We start from the raw sequence: 17696 nt of genomic DNA on the forward strand, positions 1-17696 counted from the left end.
GGGAGGGGGGGGGTGCTTGTCTGCTGCCCCCTCTGCCCCCTCCCACTTTCAGAGCAAATGATCTTTTGCCACCCCCTACCTCCCACCCACACATCGCAACCTCCTCCAGACGCTGGAGCAGTGACACTGGACCCAAAACGGGCACAGAGTTTATTGAGGACAAAGGACTTTAGCGCTCTGTTCAACAAACAGGCCCAGCTTCGGGCGAGGCTGGAGTGCGAGGGTGTGGGCACGCGGTGAGTCTGGAGGCAGTCTTGGCCCAGGTTGAGTGTGAGTTCACTACCACCAGCGCTCTGGGTGCTTCGCCTCTGCTCCTGGAAGAGCAAGGGGAGTGGAGGAAGGAGCAGAGGAGCCGGCTGCCAGGCTCCCTGCTGCTGGGGGCCCGGGCGCGGGGGCCACCTTCTGTCCCATTGGGTGCCTGCTGCTCTGTGACTGGAACAGAAGGGGCAGTTTCGGGGGACATCGTTTGAGGAATGTCTTTGGCAAGGCTGACCCCCCTGAACACTGGGGCTGGAGTCTCTTCCCGGGGTGCACGGGAGCCCCCAAAAGCAGCTCCACGAGCTGGGTTGGGCGCTGGGAAGGGCGCAGTGTGGTGGTGGTCACGTCTACATCTTCACGTCCAGTCTGGATGTCCCTTGTCCCTCCCAGGGCCATTCCCCCAGCTTCTGGGAGCCTGCCCAGTCCTGCCCCTTGGGTCGCCCCTGAGCTGGGCAGGCAGGTGGGGCGGCTGTTGTGCAAGGGGTGAGCTCACCTGCTGTGCCCGCCCCAACCTGCACCGGCCTGCCCGCTGCAGTTAATCATTGTTCAAACGCCCTGGCAGACGAACGGACTGCGGAGGAAGATGGGACTGGCAGGGCCCCCTCTGCCAGCTCTCGGCAAAGCCGGGGCCAGAGCCGCTCTCCAGGACCCCACACGGAGCATCTTGGGTGGGGCTGGGACCACCTCTCCTGATTCTTTCATAGGAACTCAGCAAATATTTCCGATCCCATCAAAGAGCATCCCTTTGTCAATTTCCTCTTAGGGTGAACGCAGAGCATTGGATGTCAGGGCCTGGAGGGCAGTGCTAAAGCCCGTATGCCTTGGTTCAAACCACAGCTCTGCCACTTAGCAGCTGTGTGACATTGGCCAAGCATCGTAACCTCTCTGTGCCTCAGTTTTCGGGGGTATAAAAAGCTGGGCTTGGCGGTGATAATGCTTTCCTTAAAGGACCATTGTGAGGATGATACGAAGTGCTTCCTGTGCCAATAACGCGGAAACCCAGGTGCCCCAAACCAGGAAAATCACTCGTCACTGGGCTCCGCTAGTTCCCAAGAGGAAACCGAGGTGCTGGGCTGAGCAGTTGGTGCAGGTTGTGTAACCACCCTTCGTGCGGTTCCTTGTGAGTCAGGCACAACTGTCCCCACTTCCCTGATGGGGACACCCAGGCTCTGGGAGGGAAGTGGTCACGTGGTGCAAGTGACAAAGCTGGGCTCCAAGCCCAGGTCCCTCCGTGCCTGAATCCCGAGTTCTCGTCGCTACCCAGCAGGGCCAGGTTTGCAGATGGAAGATGCGAATCTGAACTTGTCAGGCAATTAAATGCTGCCCACACTCACTGACATCCTCCGAGCAGGGTGGGGATGGGGCCAGGGGTTTCCGGGCCGAGTTCTGCTGTGAGAAATACGGAGATGATGAACGTCCTGCTCAGTCTGTATGCTTAGAGAGCCCCAGACAGATGAGCAGACAGGAAGAGCCATGCACAGCCCGCAGAACCCAGCGCACTGCGGGGCCCCAGGACCCCAGGACAGCGGGGCAGGGTGGTAGCTGGAGAGACAAGGGAGGCAGCGTGCTGGGAGTTTTTGCGGTATGTTTACCTGGCATGGCTCCAGGGATGGGAGCTGTGGGAACAGACTGTGAAAGGTCTAGAACCCCTTCTCCCTCCCACCCAAGCCTCCCTACGGCTCCGCTGCTGGCTGTGATGGAGGCAAAGACAGCCGCAATGGGACTGTGCTGGAGATTCCCGCTAGATAACCCCAGCAAAGGAGCACACACCTCCACGGAGGTCTGAGACCTTGGAAGGAAAGAGCCACAAGGACCTCAGGGGTGTGTGTGTGTGTGTGTGCACGCGCGTGCGTGCGTGTGCATGCCTGGGTGTGTATGCTTGCGTTTGCATGTGCACGTGTGTGCTTGTGTTGAGGTCTGGCTAGGGCATTGAAGCTGCTGTTCACCTCCTGACAGCTCTAGAAAGCTGTCTCTGGATCCCCCTGCCTCCCTCCCTCTGTGTGCTGGCATGGATGCTCACCCCTTTCTGCCCTCCCTGCTTCAAACACTCGGAGATGCCCCCCACCCCCACCCCTTTCCCCCCACTGCACTTCTCTCCAGCCAAACAGGCTCTCAGAATATTCTCTGGTCAGCTTACTTCCCCTGAGCAGCTGATGGCTGAAAATAAGTCTTCCCGAGGGGGCCCTCCCAGCCTCTCCTGCTGTCCACTGACTGTCCCCCTGACCCTAAATGCATGGCTCCTGCCTGCGACCAGGGAGCCCAGGGACTGTGGCACTGAGCAGCCAGGCCCCTGGCTTCACAGGATAGTCAGGCTGCCTGTTCCTGCCTGGCTGCAGCAGGAGACAGATGAAGGGAAGGTGGAAACCCGTCTTGGCCACCATGGTGAATTGTAGGCCCAGAGGCCAGACTCGGGTGCTTCCACATGTTACTGTGGTGCCCTGGAGGCCTTGGGCACAACTATGTGGTGTTGGTGCCGGGGGGTTCTATGGAAGATAGTAGAAAATTCCTGGAGGAAGTAAGAGAGGTCTAACCTCCCTCTCCTACCCCCACCCCCATACCACACACATTATCCTCCCAATCTTAGCCAACCTGGCTGTTCAGTGATGACCAGGTTCTTAGGTAAATGCTGGTGTCCCCAAGGATTAGCTGGGGGCTCTGGGTCTTTAGTTGAGGCCCCCAAGGAGCATATGTGACAGTGAAAGAACATTCCAGACCAGAATCTGCCACAGTGACTCATTTTTAATAGCAAGTAGGCACCAAAACGGTCATATACCCCACCCCCCGCTAAACTTGGAGGCATCCTCTCTCTTTGTCACCAGATATGCCAACAGTCACTTGAATGAAAAGTTCAGTGCCCTCCAATAAGCCTAAGTCCTGGCAGCAGGACCCACCCCACTTCTGGTTGGACCAGGAGACAGAGACTTCTCTCAGAGTTGGGAGTGGTTGGGGACCAGAAGGAAACCCAGAACCAAACGGGCATAGACCCAGTGCACTAGTCCATGGATGTAAGGCATCCGGGGTGGCTAGATTCTCCTATCTCGCTTCAGCAATGACACGGTCGCTTGTACTGTCTTTCCAGCCCGACACATTTCTTGAACGTGACTTCATCAATCACCTAGAACACCTTTTATGCTAATTAATGGATTCTGGAGAGCAGATTTATTTTTTAATTAATTTATTTATTTTATGTCTTTTTAGGTCCGCACCTGTGGCACATGGAGGTTCCCAGGCTAGGGGTCGAATTGAAGGTGTAGCCGCTGGCCTACACCACAGCCACAGCAGTGTCAGATCTGAGCCGCGACTGTGACCTATACCGCAGCTCATGGCAACGCTGGATCCTTAACCCACTGAGCTAGGCCAGGGATCGAACCTGGGTCCTAGTCAGATTTGTTTCTGTTGAACCACGATAGGAGCTCCCTGCGGAGCGGATTTAGAGAACTGTGTTTGACACCCTTGCAGGCCACTCCTAGAGTGTGATTTCCTAACTCATCACCCCTAGAGCATCAGTTGCAGTGAACTCACACACAGATGCGCATTCTTCCTGTTCAAATAGCTGTGCTTTAAGGTAAATTGCAAGCAATTCCACAAGCCCAGGTTCCACTAGGTTCTTATAAGTAACAGTAACCAAACCTGCCTAGTGGGGCTCACATTCCAAGGGCCCTTGCACCCAGGTCACCATGACAAGTTTTTGTACATGGTTTGGGGTCCCTTCTCTATTTGGAGGCCCTGGGATTCTCAGGCAAATGATCTCCCTCTTCCCAAGGCACCAGGTCTGCAGGCCAAAGGGCCTAAACAGAGGCCTGCCCTGGTCAGGCCACCAAAATGTCACATTATCCCATTACCCTGGACAGTGGGGGACTCCAGCTTCTGCATTTACATAAGTCACGGGTCTGTCAAGTGGCCTTTCTTTAGGAGAGAAGGTGACATTCAGAGTGATTCCCTCTTTTGGGAGCCTGATGTGGCTCAGCGGGTTAAGACCCACAAGGATGTGGGTTCAATCCCCAGCCTTGCTCAGTGGGTTAAGGATCCAGCCTTGCCATGAACTATGATGTAGGTGGCAGATAAGGCTTGGATCCCATGTTGCTGTGGCTGTGGTGTAGGCCGGCTGCTGCAACTCTGATTCAACCCCTAGCCTGGGAAATACCATATGCCACAGGTGCAGTCCTAAAAGAAAAAAAAAACCCAAAAAACAAAAAAAGTGACTTGCTCTTTCCCTTGGAGGGGACAGGAGAGAGAGAGAGAGAGAGAGTGTGTGTGTGTGTGTGTGTGGCAGTGGCGATTTAGGCTCCTAGGAACAGTCTGGTGATTCCTGTGTGGATTTTATGTGGCTTCTAAAGGGATGCTATGACCCCTCTACACTGATCCCATGAAGATCTGGTAAGGATTTTATGTTCACCCACAAGTCTACACGGATTCCGTAGTGATTCTAGGTGATGTTACCGTGTCAAGCACTGAAGCCCAGGCGTGTGAGCCCCACAAAGGGGCCCCCGCCTCCCCGTCCCCAATAAACTATATAGCGTTTCTTTTCCGCTGGGCTCCTCCTCTTGCTCTTTACAGAACCAGTTTAATGAGATGAGTTTAACAACGAATAAAGGAAAACCCCAGAGCAAGCAGCACAAGGCCAGCTTGGCCAGGGACGGCCTCTGACATCAAAGGCTCCGAGGAGCATCAAAGATGCCGCGAAACAAACATGCAGCACCCGCCCCTCCTGCAGCCCCTTGTTAGGACCCGGGGCGAGTAGTTTCCAAAGGCACACAGCCTCGGCTCCCTTCCCAGCGTCAGGTTTCTGTCCATCAAAGCTTGAGAGGCGGGCAGGTGGGTAGCAGCCGTCACAGGCCCCACCCCGCCGGGCCACAGTCACCTGCAGCCTGAAGGCAGCTCAGCTGGCTCTGCTGGCTCCTGGTCAGCTCCCTGCAGGTCCTCACAAGTCCCATTCTCTGCCTCTGGGTGGTGGGGACAGCGGCAGACCGGCCTTTGGTCCGGTCAGGCAGCCTGAGAGAGGTGCTCAGGCCTGGGGCTGGGGCCGGGCTGGAGAGGGAGGGAGGGTCCGGACCCAAGGATGGGGCCCCGCCTCAGGCAGTTGGTCATTCAAGGTCTTCTCCCTCCAAGAACCACTCCCTCGAACCTGGCCCAATTCCAGCGTTTTTCCCTTCACCTGACTTCCTCCAACGGCCAGTGCGGTCAGCAGAATTTTCCGTGGTGATAGGAACGTCCTATAGCTGACGATCCAACATCATCCTCCCTAACCAAAGGTGCCTATTGTACTTCAAATGAATTTTTAAAATTTTTAATTTTATTTAATTTTATTTTTCGTCTTTTTGCCTTTTCTAGGGCCGCTCCTGTGGCATATGGAGGTTCCCAGGCTAGGGGTCTAATTGGAGCTGGCCTACACCAGAGCCACAGCAACGTGGGATCCAAGCCGCATCTGCAACCTACACCACAGCTCACGGCAACGCCAGATCCTTAACCCACTGAGCAAGGCCAGGGATCGAACCCAAAACCTCATGGTTCCTAGTCGGATTCGTTAACCACTGAGCCATGACGGCAACTCCTAAAAAATTTTTTATTTTTAATTTTTTTGCTTTTTAGGGCTGCACCTGCGACATATGGAGGCTCCCAAGCTAGGAGTTGGATCAGTGCTACAGCTGCCAGCCTCCACCACAACCACAGGGACGCCAGATCTGAGTTGCATCGGCTCGTTGGGTTCATAACCGCTGAGCCACAACGGGAACTCTGAGAGACTGAATTTTAAGTTTTACTTATTTTAATGAGCTTAAATGTACCTTGTTAAATGCGGCTGGTGGTAGTGGACTATGGGACGGTGCAGCCGTGAACGGGGGCCTCCCTAGGTCCCTGGCTTCTGTCCTCCCGTATGTTGCCCCCGTAGAGGGCCAGGCGCAGGCTTGGTCGCATGGCCAGCGTCAGGCTGACGCTGGCATCTGAGTGTCTCATGGAGCTTCTTCCCAGTTCATGCCTGTCTGCAGTGGCGGTTCCCAGGCCCAGGTCACAGGGGCCGAGGACATGCCTCGGCCTGGGGATGATTGAAGGGGCCTGGGTTCTGGTCCCAACTCAGCCACAGACTTTGCGCGTGGCCCTGGGCCTGTCTGCCGCTCTGTCATCAGGGAGCAGGCTTGATGGTGTCTGAGTTTCACGGCTTTCCCGAGGCACAGCTCAACCAGACATCCTTCCTCGTTTCCCCCTCTCTTCCCCATCAGGACCACCACCAGCTAACGAGATGGCTTTCCAGAGCCAAAGGAAAATATTGGAGACGGTTATCCCAGTGGTAGAGGTTAAGAACTTGGCTTTGGATACAGGCTGGTTTCAAGTATCAGCTCAGCTCCACTCCTCACTACCTGTGGGGCTCTGGTGCATTTATCTGTGTCAAGTGGGATCGAGAGCATGGGGTTCTGTGTCTGAAGTCCTGCGTTTTTGGGGGGATTTTTTGGTCTTTTTTTTTTTTTTTTTAGGGCTGCACCCGAGGCATACGGAGGCTTCCGGGCTAGGGGTCCAATCGGCGCTGTTACTGCTGGCCCACGCCACAGCCACAGCCACAGCCATAGCCATGCCAGGTCCGAGCCGCCTCTGTGACCCACACCACAGCTCATGGCAATGCCAGATCCTTAATCCACTGAGCGAGGCCAGGGATTGAACCTGCGTCCTCATGGATGCTAGTCAGATTCATAGAATCTGAGCTGAGCCACGATGGGAACGCTGAGGTCCTGGGTTTAAATCAACAGTGTGCTGTGCCCAGCATGTACACGTCACAAGAATGATTGGTAAATTTTCGGTGATTTCACAAGCTAGTTGAAAAAGCATGGCCATTATTCATGATTCACTTAACTGAAAATCGAATAAATCATACAAAAAACAAAGATAATAAAAACTCGAAACTCACGACTCTAAAATTATTTTCCTATTATCCACACTCCAAGGTCATTTACAACTCCCGTGTCTGTAGATGGAAATCCTACATGACACTGTACTATTCCTTGTCTCCTGCCGGCTCTTTTTCCGCAATGTCCCTTTGGTAACGTGAACTCGGCCACCTTGGGGATATTTACACCGTGGGAAGTGGCAAAAACTAGAAATCATGGTTTGATTTATTGTTTAGTTGGTTGTCTAGATAGAAGACAGCACCAGAGAAAATGTTGACAGTGCAGGTAAAATCTGTTGCATCTGTAATTAGTACAGTGTGAGTAGCATAAGAAACTAAATATTACAAATATTCTCTACATCTTTGTAAACTCTTATCCAGTTCAGTAGAGGAGTCACTTGGGTCAGTGATGAAAGAGTGAAATTCCAACATATGTCTTTGTCGTTTCACTTCTGTTCCATCCATTACCATAAAGAAAAATATCAACCAACGTTCCTGTTGGAACTATACATGGAGAATTGGTTTTTAAACGTTTGCCAGCTCCCTACCGGCTTAAGTCCTGGCTTTGCCAGTTGCTGGCAGGGTGGCTATTTCAAATGCTTCTCCTCTCTAAGCTCTGGTGTCGCCATCTATAAAATGGAAATTTAACCTGTCAAATGTGCCAACAGTTTGATGGACTTTCAGCATTCATTATCCGCTCCTAACGTGCCTCCCCGTGCACAAGAGGAGAGAAAGAAAACTGCATTTAGACACTTCCTTGCAGCTAGGGCTCTGGAGGTGAATTGGTTCCACCATATAGATACACTTACAAGAGATCTGGGAAGCAGAGGTGAGGCAGAGCCATGGTCCTGCTATTTCCCACAAGGTTGCACAGACGTGGGGTTGTCTGGCCGCCATGCCTTGGTGCCCCACCAATTCCTCAGCATCATAGGAAGCTTGATGGGCTTTCCTCTGGCCCCTCTTAGCAGCAGTGCAGGCTGAGACTCCCAGACCCTCATGGAGCCCCCAGGGACACACTGAAGACAGGTGCACAGGTATGCACAGGTTCCCACCACTCGGACGGGTGCTCAGGGCTCTGGCATCGGCACAGGCCACACCCATTCTCTCCCTCGGAGGACTGCAAACCCTCTCAAGCCCTGACCTCTCTCCCACGGGCCTTTAACAGATCTTCAGCTCAGGCTGAGGCTGTCCTCCCCACCCCAACCCCCATTCTGCTCACCTGAACCTCTCTGGCTACCTTGGGTCTGAGTGTAAACCTCTTCATCTCTGCCACCAGGGATAAAGCCACGCTTAAGAGGATGCCCACATCAGCCAGGAAATGTTTAAGGGCACTTCCTGTACCCATAGAAGAAGGCCAGCAGTTATCCAGGACCACAACCTGAGAGAGACACTACAGCAACCCCAGAAAAGCCCTACCAAACGTCATTTCAAAGACGTGTAGCCATCCTGTAGGAACTTTATAATGAGCACACTCAGAGCGGTGCGTTGTCATGTCCCCAAATCAGGTGTGTCCTCCACCTGGAATGACCTGACCTCTGTCTATCTCTGTGTCTCAGCCCTTCTAGTCTTCAAGGCCAGGTTGAATGTTGCTTTCCCAACCGAATGTGATGTTTTACCATCTCCATCTTCTCCATTTCACTTGCCCTGTGCATCTCCCTCTATTAAACTTTTGTCAGTGTCCCCAGTGAGACAAAAATTCTCCGTTCCCACTACCCTGGGGACGGGTGAGGCCCAGTGGACATGGCTCCCCCTTCCAGGGCAGGGCTGCGGAGCAGAGCGATGTCACCCCCTCCTCCACAACCTCTCCCGTGTGTTTAAGAACAAGTCACACCTGCTGGGCGCTGAGGTTTTCTCTCCCAGCAGGGGCCGGGGGCATGCACCTGCCCGCAAGCCTTCGTCACCTGCTCCTTTCATTCCTGCTGCTCCTCATTCAAAAGCAGCAAATGCTTGAGCCACCAACCCAGGGCAGCTGTCCTTTCAGGTCCCCCTGGGATGGGCCACACATCCAGGTCCATGCTCTTTCCAAATGATCCCCTGTTTTATCACCTGGGACTTCAGGTAGTAAGCTGCTGATGTCCAGGCTCTCAGACACCTCTTCATTTCAAGAAAATAAAAGCAAACAAAACTATCTTCAGGTTTTGTCTAAAACCCCTCTCTCTCTAGAGCCTCAAAACTAGCCCAGGGGGTGGGCAGAGTAGCAGATGGGGTCACATTGCTCCTTGGTCCTGTGTGTTACTAAAGGCAAGGCTAAAGAAACGAACTGAACCGCAGGAATTTGGAGCAGAGAAAGGTTTATAGCGGGGTCCAGCATGGAGAGCTCCCCGAAGGGATTAGCAAAGCATTATATTAAAGGCCAGAAGAGGGAGGGCCGTCCTGGGGTGATCAGCCCTGCACGATTCTCTGATTGGCTGCTGGTGATTCTTATGATCAGTTCCTAAGTGCCTGAAGGTCTAGCGGCTCCTGCTCAGGAGCATCAGTAGTTAACGTCTTCCTTTGGGTGGTGGTTTTAGCATCTGAAAAACTCAGCAGCTATGCATGAGATATTATTATCTGAGTCTTTCAGAGAGGAGGTACAGCAGAGGGTATGGGGGAGGCGTCTGTCCCAGGAAGGCCCCAAAGGGTCCTGTTCGGTTACATAAGCTCCCCCCCCACTCCTTGGCCAAATGCCTCTTTCACCTGAGCCTTCTTTTTTTTTCTTTTTTTTCCCAGCCCTAACCCCTCCCCAAAATAAATGAAAGGGGAAAGAAAACCCAGAGCAAATCCATTCGCCTGAAGGGATACCCACGGACACTCCTTGTGGGCCTCGCCGCACAGCTGAGTAGGTGGGGCCTTCCCTTCCCCATCCTGCACACGTGGGTCCCATTTCACTCCGACCCCAAGTACCGATCAGGGAATGTTGCCACAGCAGGACTTGCTGAACGTCATTGGTCAGTGCCAGGGAGGGTACCCCACTTTTCCATGTATAAAGCCTCTATGGCTTCAGCTCACGTGAGACTCTTGACTTCAAGAATGGGTGGGTGGGGAGTTCCCGTCGTGGCGCAGTGGTTAACGAATCCGACTAGGAACCATGAGGTTGCAGGTTCAATCCCTGGCCTTGCTCAGTGGGTTAGGGATCCAGCGTTGCCGTGAGCTGTGGTGTAGGTCGCAGAAGCGGCTTGGATCCCGAGTTGCTGTGGCTCTGGCGTAGGCCGTGGCTACAGCTCCAATTGGACCCTTAGCCTGGGAACCTCCATATGCTGCAGGAGCGGCCCAAGAAATGGCAAAAAAAAAAAAAAAAAAAAAAGAATGGGTGGGCATTATTTATCCCAATCACCCAAAGGAGTTTTCGACCTCCCTCCCTCCTTCAGAGTCTGATGCACGTGCTCCTCCCCCAGGCGTGAGCAGAAGGAAAGGAGGGTGGGGACCCACTCATCCCTCATCGCATCACATACAGACCCTGAAACCTCCCCTAAGAAGCCCCTTGTTCTGTCGTGGGGCTGCCCCGGGGCTGCAGCGCGGTGAGTCTGGGTTCTGGTTCCCTCCTTCCAGGCCCCTGGAGTCCACCCACATCAGGAGCCGGAGGTCCTGGCTGACACAGTTCTAGAGTGGCACTTGCAAGGCATTCCCCAACCCCAAGGCTGGGCCCTGGGGGTGGCCTCCAGGCCGCCAGGCAGGTGCAAGGACAGGGACCTGCTCCTGGTGCCCGCTGTGATGTGGGCAGGTGGAGGGCAGAACGGTTTAGCCCAGCCTCATATTTTTGGACACTGTTCTGCATCCCCACAAATTTCCTGAGATAACCTCAAGCCCAGAGATTCTTTCCTTGGCCGTGTCCAGTCTGCTCATAAGCCCATCAAAGGCATTCCTCATTTCTAGTAGGGTTTTTGATCTCTAGCCTTTCTTTTCATAGAATTTCTCTTTCTCTACTTACATGGCCCATCTGTTCTTGCATGTTGTCTACTTTATCCATTAGAGTCTTTAGCATCTTAATCATAGTTGTTTTAATTTCCTGCTCAGAGAATTCCAACATCCCAGCCATGTCTGGTTCTGATGTTTGCTCTGTCTCTTCAAACTGCAGGGTTTCTTTTGCCCTTTAGTTTGTTTTGTAATTTTTCTTGAGAGCCAGGCATGATGTCTAGGGTAAAGGGAATTGCTGTAAATACGTCTTTAGTGATGTGGCTGTGAGGTGTGGGGGCGGGAAGTATCCTATAGGCCTGTGATTGGTCTCCACCTTCTAGGGAGCCTAGGCCTCTGGACTCTGTTTCTAAGTCTTTTTCTCCTCCGTTAAGTGGGCCTAGAGTGGACTGGAGTTGAGTGTCTCCCTTCACCCAGGTCAGTTAGGCTCTGATAAAGTCCCAGCAGGTTAGGCTCTGGTTAACTAGTTTCCTTTGAGGGCAGGGTTTGTTAAGAACTTTCAGGATGGTTCCTTTCTTCTCCCCCTGCCGGAAGCTGGAAGCTGAAGGGCGTTTTTCTCTGTTATTTACCTGGGAGTTCTTGGAGATAAAACTCAGGAAAGGGTGACCCCATCCCCAGGACTGGTCCCTCTGCAGTTTTTCTTCTGCAGTCTTGCCCTCTCTGAGCAGAGCCTCCAGCAATCCATCAATCACAATTCAGTTTCTCTGCTCACCGCTGCATCCTGCCAGGTTTCAGCTCTGGCAAGCTGTCTGCCTTCGCCTGTCAGTCTCTGCAACTTTGGAGGCAGTGATTTTGCTTGGTGACCCCACCTCTCTGAGGCATCTAGGAAGAGTTGCTGATTTTTCAGTTTGTCTGGCTTTTCACTTGTCGTTAGGATGAAGGGGCAACTTGTTTAGATTCTTGGGTGCTGGACAGAAGACAGGAGGTGAGCTTGCAAATTTAGAGACACACTTTTTTTTTTTTTTTTTTTTAAATGTATGTTCACGTTTTTCTCCAGGAAAAGTGTCTAAATATTTTGTCAGATGCTTCAAGGGACTCTGAGCCCTTTGTCACTGAGCCAGATGGTGGATAGAAAGAGGGCTTGGCTTTGAGCCAGGGAGTGTGCCTCAGAGTCCTTACCTGCTTCCAAATTACTGCATGAACTGGATGAGCCACTTTTTATCCAGGCTCTCTCTAAAACGGGACGGTAACCCTTGTCTTGTGTGGTGAGTTAAAGGCATGTTCACACATTCTTTGATATACTTCCCATCAAAAGGCAGAATCTAATTCTTCCCCTGCAATACGGGCTGGCTTTGATGAGATGCTTCTAATGAACAGAGGCAGGGATGATGCTGTGCGACTCCAGATTCTGGATTAGAAAAGGGGATGCAGCATCTGCGCAGCTTTTTCTCACTCAGGACAGATGCCTCAGGAGCCCTGAGCCCCGAAGTGGCCATGCTGGAGAGACCGGAGCAGGTCTCTGGGGTGGGAGAGAGGACCCCCGCTGTCCTGTCCCCACCTATGGGGTCTTCCTAGGCTGGGAGCTAGGCAGGCAACTGAGTGGCTTCAGATGACTGTTGCTTGCAGCCTTGGAGTTGCCCCAGCTGATGCTGAGCAGACCAGAGATGAGCTGGCCCTGCTCAGCCCTGCTCACCTTGCACATTTATGAGCAAAATACAGGTTGCTCTTGTTTTAAGCCATTAAGTCTTGGGGTGGTTAGTTATGCAGCATTAGAGAATACCCCAACACTGTGCCTTCCTTCAAAGGAGGCTGCAACTATCACCCAGCAGGATACCTTCCACCCGATAGCCAGTCAATTACACCGAATACATGCGGTCTAAAATCGGGCCAGTGTGAGCCACTGCCGGTCACGTGGCAGATGACCTGGTCACTACCTGATGGGAGTTGGTTGAGCTAAGCTAAGTCCCTGGGAGTTTTCTGAAAGTACAGAGGGTTAGTCATCCCAGCCAGCCAATCAGCTGGGTCCTTGCAGGGGGGTATGGGTGTGGGGGGGTGTAGCGTCCCCAGACCAGAAACAGGCCCTTGTGGGGAAGCACCTAGAGGAAGGCGTTCTTTTTCCTGTTGGCTCTTGGCCACCACATGGTTCCAGGGAGGGGAGGGACCGAGAGGCAGGCCTGGGGCAGTGGACTGAGTGACAGTGGTCCTTGCAGTTTCATACCTGCCATTCCACTATTTGGGGTCTGTGCCTCCCCCGACCCCAGGCCGGGGACCTCTCCTCTGTGCCTCTGAGACCGGCTCTGCATCCCGTTATCCCTGTCTCATCACACATTTATTGGCCACTCCTGCTTCCTCATAACCAGGAATGCCTCAGGGAAGGCCCTGCGCTTTATTTATTTTGTAAGCCCAGAACTTAATCCACAGGCCAACATGAGTTAAACGTGCAGGAAACGTGTGTTGAAGGCGTCTAAGCATCTCTCTGAGCAGCCAGGACCAGGGCAGGGGGTGGCGGGGAGGCGAAGCGGCCCCACCAACACTGAAGGACCAGGGTGGGAGCCCCCCATCCTTCCCCGCCCTCCCTGTGGGGAGGAGAGACTGGGGAGTGGGAGAGGCCAGCACGCTCGCCTCCGACCCGGGTGGAGGTTCTGTCCTGCTTTGTGCCCACGTTCCTTGTCTACATCCCTGGCAATAACCTGCCCGGCGCTGCTGGTCCTATAGCATGGGGTCCCAGGGCTGGGGCTCCCGCCAGCTCCCCCACCCCCTGCCTGCTGGACCAGCTTCTTCCAGCTCCTGCTGGGTCACAGCCGGTGGGTGAGGTCCTCTGTCTTCCTGCCCAGCTGGTTGTACAAGCCGCAGGCTGATATTAGCTCTGACGGCTGTTTTCCCAGAAGAGGGTTTACCCAGAGCGAGAACTCCGAATCCCCATGAAGACGCTGCCCAAAAAAAGGCTGAGTCCTTGGAGGCTCTCAGACCATAAAGGAAGCGATGCAGGCTGCCCCGTGCCCCACCCCCAGCCTGCATTTCCTATTAGACGCAGGGCTTTACTGCAGGAAGGCCTGCCCGCCAGAGCCTGGGGGCCCGGCCACTCCATCCGCCCTCCTGCCCTGGGCCTGGATGTCTGCCCGAGCATATGCGATTTAACTTGTGGCAGGAGAAATATCTATAAAACGTTAACTATCAGCATAAACGCAGCCTGTCAGACCCAGAGCTGGGCTGATGGAGGGGTGCCCAGCAGCCGGGCCATCCCCACTGTGGAGACCGTGGTATCTCTATTTATGCCCCGCAACCCCTAACCCTGGAGGGTGTCTAGATCCCTCATATCATGGAGCTGCCCTGATGGAAAGGCAGGCCAGCCTTATCCTGTGTGTCACGGCCGCGTATCAGTGTCCACGCCCACAATGGAAGGGCTCTAAGCCACGTTCTTCTGGGACAGGGACTGTATCCCCGTAGGAACAGGGTGGGGTCTGTAACTGGTGTGGCCCAAGTGCAGGTTGATTGTCTGAAATGAGTCTTCATTCTGGGGTCTTTGGGTGGCAAAGCAAGCAGGAGACCACGGAGGATGACAGTCCCTGGCTCTGTGGCCGAGAGCCCTCCCAGGACCCTCCTTCCTGGTGGTGTGCCCAGATATGGGGGCCCCCTCCCCTGCCCGGTGCCCCCTGTGATGTAGACTCCATGGTGGGAATTGGAGGTGGCACTCAGGGCAACAGCTCCCTAGGAGGCTCTCTTGGTTCCACTGGGTCCTCACTTCCTGGTCCACCTGCTGCCTGGAATTGCCACAGAGCTTTCGGGGGAGAGGGGGTTTTAGAATCTGGGAAGGGCTTTGTCTCTCCGTCCAGTGCTGGCCACGAACTTTGGCGCTCCTTCCTCTCTCCTCCCTTCATAGTGCTGGGGCTCACCTGCTCTCAGAGCAACACCTCCAGCCCACCCCCTCCCCCCACCCCCCGGAACAGGTAAGTCATCTTCGGACCAGGAGACCAGGTGAGTGGGCGGGCTGGTGGGGCCCACTGTGCCCCCATGTCCCGATGCCGTGAGATGGGGATTTTTTTCCTTTCTTCCCACACTGCCTGCATCCCCCTTTCTGGGCCTGGCAAACACCTGTATCCCTGGCATATATGAGTGCTAGGGTAGTAAATGGGGTATGGAACTCAAGGCAGAGAGAGAGAGACTGGCTCTCCGCTGATAGGTGGCCCGTGGTGGCAAGGCGGGTGGACTATTTGTCTCAGAGACCACCTCTGTGGGGTCTGAAGGCAACTCTCTTCCTCTGGGCACAATTCTCTTGAGAACCGATGGAGCAGAATAGCTGACAACACAAGCTAGTGGCCAGGGGACAAAGTGTCAGTGTCCTGCCAGAAGGGAGACGAGAGAAGGACCTCAGCAGCTTTGGGAGGGGACAGAAGGGAGGGGCCGATGAGGAGGGGCGTGTTTTCAGTGACCTGCAAGAGTAGGGTTCGGTGAGCACCCCCAGAAGAAGGGGGGTGAATGAAATGGAGTGGAGGCACCGCCGCAGAACCTCTGTCCCACTGGGGCCTCTGCAGGCACCCGTGGACATGACCTTCAAGGAAAGGACGCTTGGGCTTGTCCCGGGGCTCTCGGCCTGAGCCTCATGGACAGAGAGCAAGGTGGGCAGTAATAATAAGGCCACTAACAGCAGATGTGGGGGCCGGATGTGTGGGTGTGGGCACGTACCCACGCGCACACTCCATAGGAATGGGGTATGCGGAGACAGGCGCTCAGGCCGAGCAGCTGTCACGGTGCACTCACGGCGTCTCCAGGAGCCACCGAGGCAGACAGGACCATTCTGCTCCTCTGTCTGGGAAAGACACACCCGCCCCACCTCCACCCCCACACCAGACAGCGAGGGGATAAGCCGAGTGTGAGTAAGCCCTAGCCCGTGGCTGTGTCACCCTGGCCTGCGGTGTGAGTAATGGGGCTGAACAATGCCGTGAGACACACGGAAGACACACGGGGCAAGTGAATCTCTTTCTTCTTGTCTTGGCGTGACTCTCAGTGGCCATTTGGCCCACGTTCGCATCCACAGGTTTTTGTGAAAACCCAGGTGACTGTGATGGTCTCTTGCTGTCTGGAGTGAATCCCATTTAAATCCAACTCTCGGAACTGGCAGGCAACGTCGGGCAGCCCTGGAGAGTTTATTTATTTATTTATTTATTTATTTATTTTTTTGTCTTTTTTTGCTATTTCTTTGGGCCGCTCCCGTGGCATATGGAGGTTCCCAGGCTAGGGGTCGAATCGGAGCTGTAGCCACCGGCCTACGCCAGAGCCACAGCCACGCGGGATCCGAGCCGCGTCTGCAACCTACACCACAGCTCACGGCAACGCCGAATCGTTAACCCACTGAGCAAGGGTAGGGACCGAACCCGCAACCTCATGGTTCCTAGTCGGATACGTTAACCACTGCGCCACGACGGGAACTCTGCTGGAGAGTTTAAATGAGGTCTGCCTTGAGGTACAGAGGTGCCGCGGGGGTCCAGGGTCCAGGTCTGCACTGTTGACCACGTCTCCCTGCCTGGCTGCAGGCTGTATTTCTGGGCATGACCGATGAGCTGGCCTGCCAGTCCAGAGATGGAGATGATTGATGGAAACTCTTGGTTTGAAGACAGCCCCCGCCCCCGCCCCAAAAAAGAGCCGGTTAGCAAATGGAGGTGCTAAGGCATGCTTTGTGTGGTTAACACTTCGTGTGTGTGTGTGTGCTCAGATCCTGCTCAGCATGGCCAGAAAGGGTGGAGAAAGGATAAGTGACACATCCAGAGTCCCCTGTGCACTGGGAGCACATGGACCAGGCTCCCACCCTTCTGTGGACAGAAGTGGTTCCCTGGCCCAGCAGACAGGAGGGGGCGGGAAGCGAGGGGCGGGTGCGGTCCCCACACTCGTAAAACCTCTTCATCTGAGTGTTTATGGGCCCAGGTCCCCGCAGTAAGCCTTTAAAGTCACACAGCAGACTCCCGGGTGTTCATAAGACCCCTTCCGTCTGTGAAGGGCTGCCCCCGCAGCACTCCCTGGTCCCCTCCCGCCTCACAGCCACTGGGACATGGCGAAGCAGAGGGCTGGCGAGCCCAGGTGGCCGTCCCAGGGTGGAGGGGAGAGTGGAGGCTGCTCCCCCAGCTCCCCCGGGGCATGGGTTCTCCAGCCTCCCAAGGAACTGCCGTCCTGCCTGATTAGCTTCTGCCGACTTCTTGGGGGAGAGGGTCCCAGGGTCCCCCGGCGATGTCCCAGTTCTTCCTCATTCCAGGGCAAGTGTGTGTAAAGGAGGGTTGCCAGATAAAACACAGGTGGCTCCATTAAATTTGAATTTCCGTTAAGCAACGAGTCATTTTTTTTAGTACAATTATGTTCCAAATACTGCACGGGGCATAATTGTACTAAGAAAAAAAATCACTCATTGTTTATCTGAAATGTAAATTTAACTTGGCGTCCTGTGATTTTATTTGTTGAATCTGGCAGCCTTAACTTGAATGGAACCACAATTTTTGTCACAAGTCATTGAGAGAGTCTTTTCTGGGTTCCAGGCACCAGGCTGAGCCTTCAAATGCGTTCTTTCGTTAAACCTCACCATGACCCTGCATCCCAAACCTGGATGATTTTTCTGCTATCTTTAAATGTTTGCCACGCTTTTTGCACAACTCTGTACTATTTTTTAATTTAACTCTTTTCTTTAGATTGATTTACTTAAAAAAAAAAAAAAGGAACCTAAAGCCATTTTTTTTTTTTTTTTTTTGCG

The sequence above is a fragment of the Sus scrofa genome, chromosome 3 (assembly GCF_000003025.6).
Source record: "Sus scrofa isolate TJ Tabasco breed Duroc chromosome 3, Sscrofa11.1, whole genome shotgun sequence".
In the NCBI taxonomy this organism is placed as follows: domain Eukaryota; kingdom Metazoa; phylum Chordata; class Mammalia; order Artiodactyla; family Suidae; genus Sus; species Sus scrofa.